Below are 15,955 nucleotides of genomic sequence, written 5' to 3' on the forward strand. Positions count from 1 at the left end.
TGTGCTTGGTCTGAGGTCAGCGCGGGTTAAATGTCCAAATGTTGAACGGTGAGTGCATTCTGACATCACGCGCAATGAAATCAACTCCCACTGGGGCGACTGTTGAAGATATTTGGAATTTGTGTGTGTGTGAAAAGGTTAATGTTGGCATTACCTACACCTTTTTACTAATGTTATCCTTTGGTTTGCTACAGTTCAGTGTTGTGCCAAGCTGATCAGTCAATGCAAATCAAGAGCGGGCTGGCAAGCTTGGCTTGCCTTTCCGATTGGTTACATACAACTGCTCTTAACACTGACTGAATAGTTGTTGGTTTTGGGTTGAATGGGTTGAATTCAGGCACAAGTGACCTCTTGTGTATTTGAAAACAGTTATTGCACTAAACCTAAAGGATTGTTCAGATGCCTGTGCAGCATGGATGTTGAAACTGAATAGGATCAGTTTGACAGGATCCCCAGAAGTTGATGCCGCTTTCAGTGGAATTTCCTGTCCTAGAGAATGCGAATTGGGAGTTGCTAAACATGAACAAATACCACGGTCAAGTGTAGCAGCATCTTGCTAACCTTATTTAGCTAGCTAATGTTCATATTTTAAAAAAATGTTACTACATTTTTTATTTGGGTGAGCACTTGCCACAGATGGACATGCTGGCCTAATTTTTATCTCAAGAATTTAAATTGGGTTACTATAGAAAGATGACTTATTTTTCCTACATGGGTAAGGGCTACAATAAGGCTTGAGCCGGATTAGCACGCGTGCATTAAAGGACCTTTATGTTGCGGGTACCTTTTCAGTTATCTGGATACATGTTCACCAAGCGCTTGAGTGAAGCACTTATGGGTCAATGAACCATTCATTTGGGGGATCGGGTTTGCTATGAAATCATGCCAATTGTTTGCCATTGTATGAATTGGGATCAAACCTAGAATTTGGGGCCATTCGTGGACAACGGTGTTTAACTCGCAAGCTGTTATTAAATCTAGCAATGTCATAGCAGTTTTTAAAAAAACAGGCTGAAATGTTGTATCTCATAGGAGAAAGACAAACATTCACATGGCTGTGCCACAAATGGGTATTTCAGATTGTCACTTCAGCTGCAACCATATCGTTGTGCAAATCCTTACCATCGTCTGTCAGCTCAAGTGATTTGTACTGGTGTGGGTGTTTCTCTTAATATAACATTTCAGATTTCACAAATTCCTTTTTGCTAATATCTGGCAGTTAAACGGTAAAGGATAAACCTCCCAAAGATGCAAATTAAAAAAGTAGGCCTAAACTGTCAATGCGTAGGTTACTTTGTATAGTAGAGCTGCGCCCTTCACAGAAGTCCTCCGTGTGACTCCGATGCCGTGGGGTAGAATTTATTTTGTGTGAACCAATTTTTCTCCAACAGCGGAAGAATTGCTCTGGCGCATTGCATGAAATTCTTGTTTAAAATGAAGTACTTGTGTTGTTGATACCGACTGTCTATCGGCAACTTTGGTTAAACCACGATCAATATTCTGGTCAGACTACAGGCGACCCTTTCTGGATCATTTAGAATTTTAAGAACCATTTAGAGGGACATCTCGCCTCATGTCAATGGAATTGAATATACATGTTTGACATCTGTCATTAACAAGCCATTCCAGTAGACCAAAATAAATATTGTTGACGGAAAGCCCAATTTCTGTTCTTTAAAATAAAAACGTAGGATTTGGGGTGCCGAGGAAGCGGTTTTAAAGTCACCGTCTCCCGACGTAAACTCTAGACGGTAGAAATCTATTAAATTGATAATCAACTTATTAACTTTACATCGTATCCTCCTTGCAGCTGCAAAAACCCCAGCCTTATGATTCAGTACTATACAAGTTGGTTTAATTGACTTACTAGCTAACTAAATAACACAGGCTAAACACACAGGTGACACAATGACAGCTTGTTACAAGGTTTCTCTTCACACCCCCCACCGTTCCGTAAGGGACACTTATCAGTGATACATTTTTGAACACACGAACCGGCACCAGCTTGGAGTAAAAGCATGAATGTATTTGTGGGATGCCGCCGTGGAAAGGTAGGTGGTTGGTCTTCTCTCTGATTGGCTACATGAGGTCACAATGTCGTTGGTTGTCCGTGGCTCCAATGACTAGTCTTGAACAGAACTACAGGATGGATTTTCCTTTCACACGTTCTGGAAGATAGGTTTATCAACCCTGTGGGTGATGGTTTGGATGTGGTAGCAGAATGGTCCCACTTAAGTTAATTTTCTAGGTTAGGAAAGTTCCAAACGTCTAGCTTGCGCCTCACGGTTTTCTGGTCTAATGTTAATTTCTGTTACCATTCCTTTTATGCACTCAGAGATTAGCTATAGAAAATGAATGTCATATTGGTTTTTATTTTGTGATTTTTACTAGAAACGCGCTTACTCTACAGGTAGGACGTCTCTAGCCTTTACATTGTATATGAAATATGTTTTTTCAAGACAAAGGTGATTGTTGTTGGGTAAAGCCTGTTAGCAAAAACATTCCTTTAGTTCATACTGGAGGGGGAGAAAGAACCCACTTCTGCTGTAAATTGATCTGATCCTCACAGGACCGTGTACGAAGTCTTGTGGTGGTGTCATAAGGCGGTTGGGGTTTGCAGCGTTTTCTTGTTCATAACTTAGTCCCTCTCTCTACACTGGCAGCTGTGAGAACCCCGAGGATCCATACCGTGTGGTCTTCCACCCGGTAGAAGCTGACGCCAGGGTCCGCTTCCCCCCTCACGTCAAACGCTTTGAGGCCTATATGTTTTCCTTCGCCGGTGATGCGGTTGAGCCGAGTGGCCAGGTAACAAAGTTCACCCAACAATCTTTATTCTTTAATTTTGTGTGTGGCAATCATCCCTTTAAAAAAAACTGACACCATCAAATCTTTGATTCCTAGGTCTTTGTCCATTGTGACGTGGTCATCTGTGATGCCAGTAGTCCCACTGGCGGCCCCTGTAGTGGACAATGTGTGAATCAGGACAACCTGAAAAGAGGTAGGTCTTGTTTTATGCTTTTCAGACCCTGGCAGACCATAACTGAACTAATAGGTTCGCTCTCTCTCTCTCAACAGGTCAACGACATGTCAAAGACCTCTTTGAGGAGCGTCATGTATATGTTTCTTCTGGATACATTCTTTGGGTGTAATGTATTGTTCTAACATGTCAAATAAAGTGTTCTATATAAAACAATCCTAACCGTTGGAGCTACCTTAACACCATGTCGTAGGCTTGTCATCTGACATGTATCAATCAACCCTTTTGTAAGCATGGAACTCTGAACCATCCACCGGAGGGAGATAAGTGTTGCGCACCAATTTCCCGTCTAGGACAAACAATGGGTGACGAAACAAAAGCTTTCCATTGTCCAGTAGGATGAACTGACTCAATGTTATAGCAGATGGTGGTTTGCCAAAGTGAAACCAGCAGGGCTGTGGTTGGATGCAGTGTTGGTAATTATCAACTGAAATTACAACTTTCCTTGATACCTCTCACTAGCTTGGTTTCCATCCAAATATGGACATTTCTTCTTCAATGATATGCATGTCAATCTCATGGCTCAAATGGGAAGAGCATGACTTCATCGCTACTTGTTTGTGTAAGAAGTGTTGACCAGCTGAATGTACCGAGCTGTCTGTTTTTAAACTCGCGCACAGCTCAGACACCCATGCATTCCCCAAGTCCGAACTACGAAGGTAGAGCCATGAATACGTTGCAATCTATTCCGCATCAGGATAAGATTTCAAAACACACCGTACGGCACAGCGGGGACTGAAGACACTCCTTAAAGTTGCGAGCTTGCACCGCGGGACGGTTTCATTGCTCCAGACCACCACAAGGGGAGTTTGTGCAATCATTATGCATTTGGGTCCCAAGGCTTTGGGATGACCAAAGACTAATTTTGACACGAGCCACCCTTGCCTTGTGGCGCTCAACGAAGATTGCTGACAAAACAGATGGAAGTTGTCTTAACGAGTCAAGCAAATGTACAATTTGAGAGGAATGTGATAATGTAGAGACGTGGCTATATTTTTTTTTGTCATAGTTAAATTACAAAAATCTCTATTTAGCAAGTTCAGACTAGCTAGTGTTAGGAGAATGAATTTGTAATTTGTCTTTCAGGGACTCCTGAGAACCAACAAACCAGGATGTTGTCTTGTTAAACAGTGGCTGTAAAGCATCTAGCTGGCTAAAGCATTGACTGCACAATTGTAAGCTTGCCTTGTAATGCAGCTAAAGTAACATGGCTAGCTATTTACTTGCTTGAGTCGGATTAAAAATAACTGTTGCCGCTCTGGGTATGGACCCTAAAACGTAGTTCTGTACTAATATTCATACCAATCAATGAACCTCAAGTCTGAATGGCATTAATGAAGCCTAGAGTAGAATATACCTTTATTGTGCCAAGGATGCAAGACCTATACACATGTATTTTAGTTAATACCACGTATGAGATTCCCATCTTGTAGCCTGTACATTGAATATATTCACCGATCATGTACTCTTCCTTGGCAAATAAAGGTGTGGTTCTGGTATGACAGACACTCAGTCATATCAAACGATGCGGTGTCTGTATGTATTACAATTATACACTTCAGTGTTTACTGCTCCTGGGATATCAATGATTACACATTGTAACTATATAATAGACTAAACATGATTGATTTGTAATTCATATATACAGGGAAAGAACGTATGCATATCTAACTCCATTAATCTGAGGACACAGGATAGTATTTCAACCAGTGGAGAATGTGAAACGCTTTATTGAAAGAAGTGCATTTTATTTATAATATTATACGAGTTCAATCTTGGGCGGGCAGGTGGGTAGAGCGTTGGACTAGTAACCAGAAGGTTGGAAGATCAAATCCCTGAGCCGAGAAGGTAAAAATCTGCCCCTGAACAAGGCAGTTCCTAGGCCGTCATTCTGGGTAACTACACCCCAAAATCTGGGGCAGGTTTCCTGCTAGGGTTTTAAACGTTGTCGTGGACATAGAACATCCAATCATGTTATATTTCTATTAAAAAGGTGTACATTTTAGAGAGCGAAAACCTATAGATGCAGGGACAAACGGTCAACGTGTTACGGTTTTCTAGGTGTGAAGGAGAGTCGGACCAAACTGCAGCGTGTAGATTTCGATCCATGTTTAATGAACTACGTACAACACGAATAAACACAAACAAAGCCCGTAACGAAAACCAAAATAGCCTATACTGGTGCAAACTAACAGAGGACAATCACCCACGACAAACTCAAAGAATATGGCTGCCTAAATATGGTTCCCAATCAGAGACAACGATAAACACCTGCCTCTGAGAACCACTCCAGCGAGCCATAGACCTTGCTAGATAACCCCACTAGCTACAATCCCAATACCTACACACCAAAACCCCAAGACAAAACACACCACAATACAAAACCTCATGCCACACCCTGGCCTGACCCAATACATGAAGATAAACACAGAATACTTAGACCAAGGCGTGACACAACGGGGAAATGTAAATGGAGAAACATTGAAGGGATTTTACAGGGCCCTAATGGACTACAGACATTGACAGTCTCCTAGCCTAAAAAGAAATGCTGAATGCACTGCCTAGATTGAGGGAAACGCACTGTCCATTATTTGATATGATCAGGGCAGGGAAGCACTAACAAACTGCATTTAGTCCAATAAAAAGATAACATTAGGGTGATAAATAAAAGGCAGTTGCTCCACGCATGACAAGAGAACCCTCTGCTGGAGCAAAACGCCTACAGCACCTGGTATTCCCAGGCGGTCTCCCATCCAAGTACTAACCAGGCCCGACCCTGCTTAGCTTCCAAGATCAGGCGTACTTTTTTTATTTTTATTTTTATTATGAAAAAAACACATTTACAACATTCAGTCAATAATAATTAAAGACGAACAATTCACCCTTTTACAAAATCAAAAAAGAAAAAACCTATTAAAACCCCAATCATCCACCAAAACCAATTAATAATTAAAACCAAGTTTTCCATTCGACTCAATTTCAATAAAAGTGCTCCCCCACAAACAATTTTTCAAAATTACATCCACCATATTTATATATTACTTCTATATCTTTCTCTAAAATACTTCTAAATAAAACCTCCACACTCTCAATTTTTCCTTCATAATGTCCCAAATTCCTTCTTAGTCTTACAGCGTATCTGGCATGACTAAGAACAAAATTCATCAAATTAAAATTAAAAACGTTGCTTTTCCCAGTTAAACCAAAAAGAAACAACCTCTTCCACTCAACCCCAGCAACAATCTCTTCTCCCCAATGTTGTACTAAAATCCCCTTTAAAAACTTATGAAACTCTTCTAATCTACTACATTCAACAAAAGAGTGCATTAAATTTTCCACCCCCGTACCACAAATATCACATTCTCTTTTAACATCTCTATTTATTTGATGTAAAACCACATTCGTAAATATCCTATTATGTTTCAATTTAAAATCATTGTCTTCACATTCTATAGAATTATATTTTACATTCTTCCATATTGCTTTCACATCTATCTTTTTCCGAAGCAGGAGTTTTTATCTCTCTTAAAATACATTTTTCATAAACCTTTTTAACTTTCAAACCTGACAAATCATACTTCTTCCCATTACTTTCATAATATAAAACCGGTAAACCCTTAGCTCTTGTAGCCACCTCTTTATTTATTAACACACCCCAGGAAGACATCCTAATATTCTCTTATACATGTTCTCCACAGTAGTTCTACTTATTTCATAGTTTTCTTCATCCACATGATCAAATATTGCCTCACATGGAAGGAACCCCGGAATGACCTCATATAAAATGTCCCCAATCTGTCTCATCCCAGCCCTCATAAAATATTTACAAAACATATTATACTGTATCTTGGGATTTAAAAAAATTGGCAGATTTTAAAATATTGCCTAAAATGGTACACTCATAATAAATATTTAGTAAAAACTCCCCCCAAGCCTCAAACACTTCTCTATAAAACAAAGGTATATTACCCAACATTTCCTTTTTCATACACATCAATAAACCATTGTCCCCCAGCCTCCTGCAAATACTCCTTAAAAAATATTTTCCATCCATAATCTAATTCCCCATATAAATATTTACGTACCATTTTGACTCTAATTGCTTTTTTCCTCACATTTAAATCCACCAACTTCAAACCCCCCTCCTCATAACCTGCAATCAAAGTTAAAATAAATTTTCGCACCTTTCCCATCCCATAAAAAAATCTACTAAAATCGTATTTATTTCCGATAAAACCCATTCTGGTACGTCTAAAACATTCATGACATGAATAAAAATTGACATCAGCAAGGAATTTACAACAATTACTTTCCCTTTTAATTTCAAAGACCTTCCCCTCCACATATTTACCACCTTTCTAACTTTATTTATTACACCACTCCATGTCAAATCCCTAGCTTCCTGTTCCTTCACCCCTAGAAACACACCTAACACCTTAAAATAATCATTTACCCTTTTAAAAGGAAAAATCCCCTCATTAATCTTCCCAACATACATTATTACTGACTTCTCCATATTCACTTTTGCTCCTGAGGCTTGCTCATATACTTTAAAACACTCCATCACCCTTTTAACACTTCCCTCATCTCTAACTGTTATTGTGGTATCGTCTGCATATTGATGAATTAAACTAAAACCTCCTTGCGGAGTCTCTACACAATTTATAAAATTATCTTTTTTAAGGTATGCCGCTAAGGGTTCTACCGATAAAACATACAATAATGCTGATAAAGGGCACCCCTGTCTCACCGATCTCTCAAGAATAAAATAATCTGTTAAAACCCCATTACATTTTACTCTACTTTTTGCCTTTCTATATAATAATTTTATCCATCCTATTATTCTGTTTCCAAACCCATATTTTTCCAGTACCCTAAACATAAAATCATGTTCCACCCTGTCAAAAGCTTTATTAAAATCTATACTTAAAACAATTCCCCCTCTCTTATCGCTATTCATTTTATTTATCACATTTTTAAGTGTGATAATAGTATCAGCTATGTCTCTTCCAGGCACACTATAATTTTGTGTAGGTGCTATAATATCATTTAAAACCATCTTCATCCTATTTGCCAATATCTTAGCTAAAATCTTATAATCTGAGTTTAATAAACTAATTGGCCTATAATTCTCCAATTTTAATTTGCTCCCCTTATTTTTATATAAAATCGTTATCAGCCCTGTCACCATGGAGTCTGAAACAGTATTATTATCTTCCATATATTGATACACTTCCATTAAAATCGGTGCTAAAAAACTTTCATACATTTTATAAAACTCTGCAATTAGTCCATCTACTCCAGGACTTTTATTTATTTTTAAACCCTTAATTGCATCTTTCACTTCATCCACTGTTATCTTCCTATCACATCTTTGCTTATCCTCAACACCAATTTGCACATCCACACTACCTAAAATCTCCTTTACACACCCCTCATCCACCTCCCCTTTCTTAAATAAATCCTTATAAAAATTCTGTACGGTTTCTAATATCTCAACATAATCATTTACCACTTCACCCTTTACATTTTCTATCTCACTAATATATGATTTCGTCTGTTTAGTTTTCTCTAAACCAAGAAAAAAAGACGTACATTTCTCCCCTTCTAGCACATACTTTGCCCTACTTCTAATAGATGCCCCCTTACACTTATCTATTTCACATTTGCTCAAAATTGTGCCTTTAAATCTAAAAACCTTTCAATATTATAAATAGGATCAATATCACATTTCCTCATTTCTTCATTCAATTCTTCTCTTAAAAAATGTTATTCTCTTGTCATCCTACTCCTCTTCTTCCTTGCATATCTAATACTAAAACCTTTTATTTTTTTCTTTACATTTTCCCACCACTGACACTTATCATTCCCTTTTTGCTTATCCTTCATTTCATGTTCTATCAAAGATTTAAGCTGTATTCCATATTCTTCATCACCTAGATACCCTGCATTCATGCACCATATTCCTTTCCCTTATCTAACCCCACCGAAAATGTTAACCCAGCATGATCACTAAAAGTTGTAAAAATATAATTAATATCCTTCATAAAATTCCTTAACCCTTCATTTACTAAAACCAGATCTATCCGTGTCTGTTTCAACTCCCCTAAAACCACCTGCCTTCTAGAAAAACCTCTTATTCGGGTTCTCGTCTCTCCATATATCAATCAGACTGTTTTCACACATAATCTTCCTTAAAACCCCCCTCGATACGTCACTTCTAAAAATAGCTCCCCTTGACATATCTAATCTATTCATTTTAACATTAAAATCCCCAACTAAAATACAATTACCCTTGCACCATTTCCCTAATTCTAAAAATAAATTCCTTCGCTCTCTCATTATTCGGCGCATAAATATTTATAATCCTAAAAACCCTATTCATATATTCAAAATCCAAAATTAAAATCCTCCCATTATTATCATTATATATCTTCTTCACATTTTCTACTACATTCTTCCTTAATAAAATTGCAACCCCACTTGAATTCCCTCTGCCATTATTTACATAAATAAAATCCCTCTTTTTTTTACTTCTAAAACAAACATTATCCCAGTGTGTTTCTTGAATACATAAAATATCTGAATTCTTCATTTGGACTATTCTATTAAATTTTCCCATTGTTCTCAAACCATTTGCATTTATTGACATTATATTGACCATTCTAATAAATAATAAAATAATAAAATATAATTTCATTATCCTCTACCTGTTATCCAGTTTCTTTCTTCTTCCACCCTTTCTCTCCCCCTCTTCCCACCGCTTTCCTCTTCCTGTATCCTTCCCTCGTTCTTTCCATCTTTTGCCCATCATCCATGTCCGATATCTCCTCCAAGTCCATGTTATCCAGCCAACTCCCACTCTTGGCATCCACCTCCGTTGTGCTCCCCGTATTCATCTCCACTTCTGGTATAGTCGTTGTGCTCCCCGTGCTCATCGCCGTCTCTGGTATTGTCATCAACTCCATAACCCCCTCCATTTCTTCACCCCGCAAGCTACTTGTTATTGCTGTGCTTTCCCCCAAAACCTGTGAGCCCCCCGTGCTTCCCCCCAGTCCACTCCCCCCCCTCCTCCTGAAAACTCCTTATTTCTGAGTCCATACTGCTCCCAATTTCATTTATCTTCTGGTCCTTCTTCCTTCTTCCTTCCTCCGTCTCTCCACCTTCCACCACGTCCTCTCCTCCATCATCTTCTTCTCCTTCTTGCGACAATACCACTGCTTCCTCGAATATTGTTTGACTCCCCTCTTCAGCCCCAACCTCTCCAGTTGCACTCCGCCAATCTCTTTCTGCATCCACCACAAATTCCTTTCCTTCTCTCCATCACATTCTCTCGCATAGTGTCCTTGATTGCCACACTTAAAACACTGAAATTCCGGGCAGTCTTTAACTATGTGCCCGGGTTGAATACACATACGACACACTCTGACCTGTTTGTCATGAATGACTCTGAAATATTCTGCTCCCTCCAACGTCTCAATTCTTGTAGAATAAGGTAATGATGTCTCTTTTTCTGTGAACTTGACCTTGCAGAAACGTGTCCCGTCAACCACCTCCGTTCCTGGCCAAACTCTCCTCCTTATCTCCGAGATGGCCGTCACTCCCCAGCTGCTCAGCTTGCTCAGTATCACACCATCTTCTACGTATACTGGGAGATTCATAAAAGACACCACCAATTCCTTCACATTAATATCACTCGCCAGAATCCTTGTGTCCTTTATTCGCAATCCATCCATTAACCGTTCTTTTCCTCTTTCATTTCTCATCGTAATTTCATACTTCTTTTCTCCTTTCATTCGGCATCCCACCACCTCTCCACACACCTCCTTAATTGCTCTTAGTAGTTCCATTGTCGTCACTTTGTCTTCTCCTTCCAACTTAATTGCCACCGTGTATTCTTTTCCATATTTCATTCCTTCGTTATCTTCATTTTTCTTCCGTTGCGCCTTTTCGTTGTCTTTGTCCATTCCGTTTGTCTTTTCCATGTTGTCCGTCATAGTGAAAAAAAATTTCTCCAAAAAACCTCTCCCCCAAGCAGAAAAACTGCAAGGGGGAAGACTAACCAAACTTTAAACTATTCAACTAAAGAAAATAATAAATTATATTGCAAAAACTAATTAATTAATTTAACAAAAATAGCTCTCGAGCAAACACTCTCCAGCAAACACTCACAGCTCAGACACTCGCACCTGTCGTCACTTCTCCAATCAGGAAATGCGTACTCAGGCTGGTATGGCCGTAAGCAAAAGGAAATCTCTTGGTACACTATATAAAGTCAGTGTCGCTTACTCTTAGGGGGACAGAGAAATGTCCACCTTGTGACACACACTGAAAAGCTCAAACCTTGCTTGCATTTCCAGACCATATATTTCACTATTGTGGGGGTGAAAAGAGGGCATATCCTAGGTTCATACTTATCACAACTTCATGGACTAGGGCCCTATAAAATAGAGCGCGCCCACACGGAATCACGAAATACAGACATTAAACCGAAATTCAACCATATTCAAAAATGCCTTGAACTAAGGAGGAAATCAACTCAATCCCTTCAACTTGTTAGAAAATCCATTCATTTGCCCAAGTGAATCATAAGACATGAACAAAATGCATCAGTGATTTGTATTTCCACGCAACTTTCAGAAACTGAATAGGACTGCCCAGTTTCCGTGCGCATGCGTGCGGAGCGCGCACATGTCTACACTTTGTGTAGCCGTTAGCGATGAGGCTAATGATAACCTTCTTGTGGTAGAGAAGGAAAGGCTTCCCACAAAAACCTTCTCAATCAAATGTTAACTGCAAAGTAGCATATGCCAGCCTGGCAGAATTATATCATGATTATTTGCATCAATACAGTGGCCATTTGGTTTGCAAACTCCGCAATCACATGAGCGCTACAGTAACACCGTTTAACCAAACAAAGGTCTCTTCCTGGCGCATACTTGCCTAAAAAAGGGTAACGACACCCCAAAATCGATATGTCTTCCTTTTTTGCCAGACCTCAAAAGTGGTTTCCTGCTAGGGTTTTAAATGTTGCCGTGGACATAGAACATCTAATCGTGTTATATTTCTATTAAAAAGGTGTACTTTTGAGAGCGAAAACCTGCAGAAGCAGGGACAAACGGTCAACGGGGAATAATTATAAAAATTAAAATTAATTAGGGGGGGGGGGGGGAAATCAGTCAAAACATTGAAGGGGATTTTACAGGGCCCTAATGGACTACAGACATTGACAGTCTCCTAGCCTAAAAACAAATGCTGAATGCACTGCCTAGATTTTGAGGTAAACGCATTGTCCATTATTTGATTTGATCAGGGCAGGGCAGGGAAGCACTAACAAACTGCATTTAGTCCAATAAAAAGACAAAACATTATTAGGGTGATAAATAAACGGGAGTTGCTCCACGCATGACACAAGAGAACCCTCTGCTGGAGCAAAACGCTTACAGCACCTGGTATTCCCAGGCGGTCTCCCATCCAAGTACTAACCAGGCCCGACCCTGCTTAGCTTCCGAGATCGGACCAGATCGGGCGTATTTTTTAAATTAAAAAATTATGAAAAACAGACAATTTTACAGCGTTTCAATCATAATTAAAGGATGAACAATTCACCATTTTACAAAATCAGAAAGAAAATACAATCAATTGACATTTAAATCCCTCACTAAATCCAAATTAGTAAACCTCCAGCTCTCTTAACCACCTCTGTATTTATTAAAAACACCCACTCAGGAATACACCCCACAATTTTCTTATACATATTTCCTACAGTAGTTTTGCTTATTTCATCCTCCACCTCAACAATATTGTCATAAATAACCTGTACAGGAAGAAACCCTGGAATGACTTCATATAAAATATCACAAATGTCTCATCCCAGCCCTCAGAAAATATTTACAAAACAACATTGTATTATACTTGATCTTAGGATTAAAAAAATTGGCTGATTTAAAATATTTTCCAAAATGTTACAATCATAAGAAATGTGTGGTAAAAACTGCCCCCAAGCCTCAAAAACTTTCTTGTAAAACAAAGGTACATTTCTCTTATCCCCATTCATTTTGTGTGTCACGTCTCTAATTGTATTAATTGTGTCAGCTATATCCCTACCAGGAACACTATAATTCTGTGTTGGTGCAATAATATAATGTAAAACACTCATCATATTCGCTAACATTTTGGCTAAAATCTTGTAATCCACATTCAATAAACTAATAGGCCTATAATTTTCCAATTTTACCTTACTCCCTTTTCCATTTTTATATAGTTATCATCCCTGTCACCATCGATTCTGAAACAGTCATTCTCCTCCATATAGTGGTAAACCTCCAATAAAATAGGTGCTAAAAGACTTTCATACATTTTATAAAACTCTGCAATGATCCCATCAACACCAGGGCTCTTATTCACCTGTAAATCCTTAATCGCATCTATAACTTCATTTACTGTAATCGTCCCATCACACATCAACTTATCCTCTACATTAATTTTCACCTCCACACGATCTAAAATCTCCTGTACACACCCCTCCTCCATCTCCCCTTTCTTAAATAAGTCCCTATAAAAATTCTGCACCGTCTTTAAAATCTCTACATAATCATCTACTACTTCATCCTTTACATTTTCAATCTGTCTAAGATATGTTCTCCTTTGAGTACTCTTCTCTAATCCAAGAAAAAAGTGCATTTCTCCCCCTCCAAAAAATACGTTGCTTTGCTTCTTATAATAGCCCCCTTACACTTATCTGTCATATTTACTCAATTTAGCTTTCAACTCTAAAAACGTTTCTATATTATAATTAGGTTCACTATCATACTTCCCCATTTCTTCATCCAATTTAGCTCTCAACTCTCTTTTCATCTGACCCCTCTTTTTCCTTGCATATCTTATACCTTTTTTAAAACCTTTTATTTTTTCCTTAACCTTGTCCCACCATAAACACTTGTCATTATCTTTCTGCTTATCCTCCATTTCACATGCTATCAAAGATGTAAGTTGTTTACAATAATCCTCATCCCCCAAATAACTATCATTCATACACCACGTACCACCCCCTGTTCCTTCCTTTTCTAAACCCACCGAGAAAATTAAATATGCATGGTCACTGAAAGTTGTAAAAACATACTTAATATCTTTCATAAAATCTCTTACGCCTTCTTTAACTAAAACCAGATCTATTCTAGTTTGTTTTAATTCCCCTAAAACCACCTGCCTTCCCGTTTATCGGGATTTTCATCTCTCCATATGTCCATTTTTTCTCAAACATCACCTTTTTTAAAACCCCCCTAGATGCATCACTTCTAAAGATAGCTCCCCTTGTCATATCTAATCTGTCCATTTTCACATTAAAATCCCCCACCACAATGCAATTTCCCACACACCATCGTCCCACTTCAATAAATAAAACCTTGCGCTCTATTTCGTTATTTGGAGCATAAACATTTAGAATTCTAAAAATCCTATCCATATACTCAATTTAAAACTAAAATCCTCCCATTGTTATCATCATATATATGTACCAGTTTGTCCACCACATCCTTCCTCAATAAAATAGCCATGCCACTAGAGTTCCCCCTACCATTATTCACAAAAATAAAAGTCCCAATGCGTCTCTTGTAAACACAAGATATCCACGTTCTTCATTTGAACTATATTTTGTATTTATATTTTATAAATTTGTCCATAAACCATTTACATTTAGGGACATACAATTAACCATTAATATAAATACAATAAAACAAATTGCCTTCATTATCCTTTACATGTTGACTTGTTTTTTCCCTTTTCCATCCTTTTTCACGTCCCCCGCTTTCCTCTTCCTCAGGCCTCCTCTTATTCTCTCTACCTTTTCAGTGTCGTCTGTATCCGAAACCAACTCCAAATCCATCCCATCCAACCAACTCAACCTCTTTCCCGTGTCCGTTGTGCTTTCTGTATCCATTTCCGACTCTCATAATAAACCAAAATATGCAGCAAAACTGCAAGGGGGAAGAACGAACCAAACTTAACTTATTCAACTGCAAAAACCACAATTATACTTCGAAAACTGTTGAAATAACAAACAAAAAAATATGCTCAAGAAAAACTCTTGCGCAAACACTCACAGCTTAATCACCGGAAGCGCGTACTCAGGCCGGTATGGTCGTAAGCGAGAAAATATCTCTTGGTGCACTATATAAAGTGTGACGACCCTCCCACTCTGTCTGCCGTATTCTGTCTTTGCTCTTGTTTCCTTATTAGGATGCCGGTGGGTGGAGTTGGGAGGGTCGTCAGCTTCATGGGAAACACTTGGGCCATGTGTCTCCCAGGATAAATATACCTCTTCCACATTCATGGAGGAGACTCTCAGAATACGGCTGACAGAGTGGGAGGGTCGTCACAAGTCAAAGTGAGTCTGATTAACAGCTGTTGCATTTTCACCATTTAGATAAGCATCTGTGTCACTCAAAAAGTGGAAGAAATTGCATATACTGTAGCACAGATTGTTGGATGAAATACAAACTAACCTTGCTTACTTATTTCAAAGCGAGGGCACATTTTTCAGCCTTGTGGGAAAAAAAACGGACAAAGAGTTGAAATTCCACAAGGCAGTGACAAAAAGCTTACAGCACCTGGTATTCCCAGGCAGTCTCCCATCCAAGTATTACCCACTTGGATGGGTAATGCAAGGGGGACCGTTTGTCCCTGCATCTATAGGTTTTCGCTCTCTAAAATGGACACCTTTTTAATAGAACATCCAATCATGTTATATTTCTATGTCCACGACAGCGTTTAAAACCCTAGCAGGAAACCAATTAAGACATATCGATTTTGGGGTGTAGTTACCCTTTAACTAGGCATGTCAGATAAGAATGACGGCCTAGGAACTGCCTTGTTCAGGGGCAGATTTTTACCTTCTCGGCTCAGGGATTTGATCTTGCA

At 38.7% G+C, this 15,955-nt stretch overlaps 1 long non-coding RNA gene across 1 annotated transcript; it reads left to right on the forward strand.

Annotated features, from left to right (window-relative positions):
• The first annotated feature begins 2,626 nt into the window (after positions 1-2,626).
• LOC116369861 (uncharacterized) lies at positions 2,627-3,195 on the forward strand. Its single transcript, XR_004208645.1, has 3 exons — positions 2,627-2,805; positions 2,902-2,998; positions 3,076-3,195. It is a non-coding gene; the product is annotated as an uncharacterized LOC116369861 (long non-coding RNA).
• Positions 3,196-15,955: the final 12,760 nt, after the last annotated feature.

Source organism: Oncorhynchus kisutch, unplaced genomic scaffold, assembly GCF_002021735.2.
Source record: "Oncorhynchus kisutch isolate 150728-3 unplaced genomic scaffold, Okis_V2 scaffold2302, whole genome shotgun sequence".
Taxonomy (NCBI): Eukaryota; Metazoa; Chordata; class Actinopteri; order Salmoniformes; family Salmonidae; genus Oncorhynchus; species Oncorhynchus kisutch.